Source organism: Colobus angolensis, unplaced genomic scaffold (genome assembly GCF_000951035.1).
Source record: "Colobus angolensis palliatus isolate OR3802 unplaced genomic scaffold, Cang.pa_1.0 Scaffold27, whole genome shotgun sequence".
Taxonomy (NCBI): Eukaryota; Metazoa; Chordata; class Mammalia; order Primates; family Cercopithecidae; genus Colobus; species Colobus angolensis.
The window spans coordinates 17,049,905-17,054,895 of record NW_012115932.1 but is presented as its reverse complement, the minus strand read 5'-3'; the positions used below and the strand labels follow the sequence as shown (position 1 = coordinate 17,054,895).

The following is a 4,991-nucleotide window of genomic DNA, read 5'->3' as shown; positions in this document are numbered from 1 at the left end:
AATGTATAAAATTAGCCAGGCGTGGTGGCGGGTGCCTGTAGTCCCAGCGACTTGGGAGGCTGAGGCAGGAGAACAGCGTGAACCCGGGAAACGAAGATTCCAGTGAGCCGAGATTGCGCCACTGCATTCCAGCCTGGTCGAAAGAGCGAGACTCCATCTCAAAAAAAAAAAAAGAAAGAAAAGACAAATGGAGCTTCTGAAAAAAAATGGACCGCTACCAACTGACAGAACAAGGCAGAACTCATAACCCTGAATCAGTCAGGGTCATGGCTTCTGCCTTCAACTGTGCCATGTAATTAAAAACGCGCCAAACTGTGATAACCAATGCGAAGAACCCCCCAAAGCTACCCTCCATCACTGCCGGAAGGCGCCCCACAGCTAAGATCTGCTGTGTCGAACCTAGGCAGGCTCCCTGTCAGTGGATGCATAAACTCAACTCAAGATAGACAAAAGCCACACTCAAGGGAAGTGCTGCCACATGAAGGCACCATGAGGCTCAACTTGGAAAACATTGTTTCAAAAACCTTGCAATATGCTGGAAAGCAGTGTAGGGTGGGAGTGGGGAAGGTTTCAGACTGACCCCCAGTGATGATGGGCTGCAGGGCTTGACTTGTAGAATCTGGAAACACAGCTGCATTGGAGTCACACTTCCTCACACCATCAGAGCTCAAAGACTGTGGCATCCTTTTATGTAGCCGCAGTAACCACCAGCATTGCTTTCTTAGATGACAAATACTGACTAAGGGTCATGTAAGTTGTTCTGGTGAGAGACAGCTTGGTAATCTGTAATGGCAAATTCTTCCCTCCCACCCCGAGACCCAGAGTTGGCTCCTGGCCAAGGCAACTCTGAGGGAGGCAGGGTAGCCTGTGAAAAGTGCTCTAGTGTGAAAATTAGAAAACATGGATCCTGGCTGGGCGCGGTGGCTCACACCTGTAATCCCAGCACTTTGGGAGGCTGAGGTGAGTAGATCACAAGGTCAGCAGTTCAAGACCAGCCTGGCCAACATGGTGAAACCCCGTCTCTACTAAAAATACAGAAAATAGCCGGGGGTGGTGGCACATGCCTGTAATCCCAGCTACTTGGGAGGCTGAGGCAGGAGAATTGCTTGAACCCGGGAGGCAGAGGTTGCAGGGGGCTGAGATTGCACCACTGCACTCCAGCCTGGGCGACAGAGTGAGACTCTGTCTCAAGAAAAAAAAGAAAGAAAGAAAACATGGATCCTACTCCCCTGTCTGCCTCTGACCAACTGCATTAAGCTGGGCGAGAAATTCTCCCTGTCTGGGCTCAGCTTCCTGATCTATAAAATGATGGAGTTAGCCTGTATCACCATGGCCCCTTCAACTTTAAATCATCAATGTTTTAAATTAGCTAATGTGGCCCTCCTGCTGGAAATGTAAAGTATGGAGTTGCCTAACAGACTGCACAAAAGTAAAGAATGAAAAGAAATGAGAACAGGAGAGTCACTTCAACTTGAAACTCACTTTGGTCATAAGAATAGCAAAGTAATGAGTTCAGACAGTTTGGGAGGAATAGAAGAGTACAAACTGCAAAACAGGAAATCCATTCTTGGCTGGCTATCAAAAAGCCATGAGCTGGTAAAAATTTAGGTTCATTTTAATTTTTAATTTCTTGAAAGTCATAAAGCCCTCAAATTAGTATATCGAGATGCCTGCTACTGAAACACAAAATTATTGTCTCCTGTCCCTGGCTTTTTAATCACTCTTGACTTCTTCAGTCCTGTGTCTGACGCTGTGATGGTTCCATTTCAGGAGCATTTGCTGCCTTGTTCTGGGGCTGGCAGATATCCTTGGCCTGCTCATCATGCTATCATCTTTAAGGACAATGCTCCAACACAGCCTTATATTACAGTTCTGTGTATACTAACCTTATCTCTCCAAATAGCTTCTGAACTTGCAGGGACTCCAATTTACACATCTTTGATCCCTCCAGTGCCTTGGCTGCAGCAGGCACTCAAATGGTTACTGAATGATTAAGAAAAGCACTTACCTCTTTTCAGGCATCTCAAGCTACATGGAAGGGTTTATATACCCAACCTAAGTTTCGACTACAAAATCATTTTTTAAAAAGGCATCATGTAGCGATAGAAAAGCTTATAAAAGTGAATTTTACAAACACTGAACCCAGATTTCCATAGAAAGGAGAAAAATATTTATTCCAAAAGATGGCAGAAATAAGAAATTCATCCTGAAAGTATGTTTGGTGTGATTCTGTTGAGATGGCTCTTCCCTCTGAACGTGCTCTCCTACTGACCACCCCACTGGAGTCTTGTTTGTCTTGCAGCAGTTTCTCAACACTTCACTGATTCCCAGGTGAGAAGGCAGGAGCCATCTTCAAATCCACAGATTCCAAGGAGAGAGTAATGTATCTCTCAGAAGAACAGCATCTTCTATCTTAGAAGAGTACATAATCGTCTTGTGGAGTCGGCACAGTTCAGGTTACGTAGGCACGTAATTCATCAAAGTGTAAAAAAGGCGAAGGAAAACACGCTACATTGTAGAATAAGGCATTCAAATGTGCTGTTAACGTTTAAGGCAGCTGATGGCCAAAACAGGCAAGTCAAGAAAGGTAGCAGGTTTGGAGGTGATTTTGCATCTAGAAGGCATTCTCTTCTTGCGACCTGCAAAACGAAACCATTCTGGTAACTAGTCCTCATACATTCCTCAGGAAGGCAAAAAGTTAACATCAAGAAAGTTAACCAGGCCAATACTTTAAAATGCATAGATGTTCAACAAAATATGAAACACAGGATAATCAACTTGGTGCAAGTTTGGCCAGGTTTTGCAGGGCTGTGGCGAAAGGTCCAGTAACCAAGGACACTGCTGAAATGAGGAGCACAAGTAACACTCTATGTTACAGAACGCAGGAAGAATGAAGCTGACTGAGACTGATGGTGCTGGAATCTAATGATTTCACCGCAGTTTCAAGAGTCTGTAGTTTTCCCTTCCCTCTTACAGCATGGAAGGGAGGTTCCCACAGGCATGGCGAACTCTGCTCTGGGGCCAGGCTCCTGGGGAGCGGGCTCCTTGCACTGGTCTCGTACTGGAGGCTGCCCGCTAGCTTGCTCCCCGTTCTGGCTATCTCAAGTGTAGGTGACAAATGACACTTTTCTTTTTCTAGGAGTTTAAATTCAACACCATATATATATATTTTTTTGACACAGGGTCTTGCTCTGCCATCCAGGCTGGAGTGCAGTGGCGGGATCGTGGCTCACTCAATCTCCTGAGCCCAAATGATCCTCCTATCTCAGCCTCCCAAGTAGCTGGAAATACAGGTGCACACGAACACACTCGGCTAATTTTTATATATATTTTTTTGTAGAGACAGGGTTTAATCATATTGCCCAGGTTGGGCTCCAACTCCTGGGCTCAAGCATTCTGCCCACCCCAGCCTCCCAAAGTGCTGGGATTACAGGCATGAACCATCATGCCCAGCTGATTTTTCGATTTTTCATAGAAATGGAGTCTTGCTATATTGCCCAGGCTGGTCTCAAACTCCTGAGCTCAGGTATCCTCTTGTCTTGGCTTCCCAAAGTTCTGGCATTACAGGCATGAGCCATCACACCCAGCCAATAAAATAAATTTTATCTGAGAGTACTGAAGTAGTGAATACGTATGGTTTGTCTGTTAATTTTCCATGAAGAACACACTGATTAGACTTCATAGTACAGGCATTTTTTGACAAAGCAACAATCAAAAAAGGGAGAAATAGGCCTTCACTTTTGAAAAACCATATACAAATGGGGGATAGTTTTCACTCAAGATCAATGATACCAGTTTAAAATAAACGCAGGCCGGGTACAGTGGCTCACGTCTGTAATCCCAGCACTTTGGGAGGGTGAGGCAGGCGGATCATTTGAGGTCAGGAGTTCGAGATCAGCCTGGCCAGCATGGTAAAACTCCATCTCTACTAAAAATACAGAAAAATTAGCCAGGCGCGGTGGTGCATGCCTGTAGTTCCAGCCACCTGGAAGGCTAAGGCAGGAGAACGGCTCGGAGGCAGGAGGCAGAGGTTGCAGTGCACGCCACTGCACTTCAGCCTGGGTGTCAGAGTAAGACTCTGTCTCAAAATAAATAAATAAATAAATAAAATGTTAATGTGCATTATGTTAGACGGCAAAGTCATGTAGTTTGATTTTGTAATAAATTTTTATTTTTATTTATTTATTCTTGAGACAGGGTCTTGCTCTGTCACCCAGGCTGGAGTAAATGCAGTGGCACCATCATGGCTCACTGCAACCGCCACTTCCCAGGCTCAAGTTCCTCCCATCTCAGCCTCCCAAGTAGCTGGGACTACAGGCGTGTGCCACCACATCTGGCTAATTTTTGTATTTTTTTGTTGTTGTTGAGATGGGGTTTCGCCATGTTACCCAGGCTGGTCTCGAAATTCTGGGCTCGAGCAATCTGCCCATTTCAGCCTCCCAAAGCACTGGGATTACAAGTGGGAGCCACTGCGCCTGGCTGATTTTGGAGTACATTAAGGAAGCATGTAGTTTTTTTTTTTGGAGATGGAGTCTTGCTCTGTTGTCCAGTCTGGAGTGCATCTCAACTCACTGCAAGCTCTGCCTCCCGGGTTCACGCCATTCTCCTGCCTCAGACTCCTGAGTAGCTGGGAATACAGGTGCCCGCCACCACATCCGGCTAATTTTTTGTATTTTTTAGTAGACGCCGAGTTTCATTGTGTTAGCCAGGATGGTCTCGATCTCCTGACCTCATGATTTGCCCACCTTGGCCTCCCAAAGTGCTGGGATTACAGGTGTGATCCACTGTGCTCAGCAAGAAAGCATGTATTCTTATCATCTTTGTTATGAAATAGCTGACTGGGGGTGGGGCTGGAGAACTTAATCAAAGGGTCCATGTTCTCATTTTGCAAAATAAAGGAGTCATAAGGTTATTATCAGATAAAACTGACAAAAGGACGGATGCGGTGGCTCATGCCTGTAATCCCAGCACTTTGGGAGGCTGAGGTGAGT

General features: G+C 45.7%; 1 protein-coding gene across 1 annotated transcript in view; it reads right to left on the bottom strand.

Annotated features, from left to right (window-relative positions):
• Nucleotides 1–2,145: 2,145 nt before the first annotated feature.
• Nucleotides 2,146–4,991, bottom strand: part of ATP6V0E1 (ATPase, H+ transporting, lysosomal 9kDa, V0 subunit e1) — a 47,482-nt gene continuing 44,636 nt past the window's right edge. Inside the window, exon 4 of the mRNA XM_011947802.1 lies at nucleotides 2,146–2,639. The gene's annotated coding sequence lies outside the window, so the exon portion shown is untranslated. The remainder of the gene's footprint in view (nucleotides 2,640–4,991) is intronic.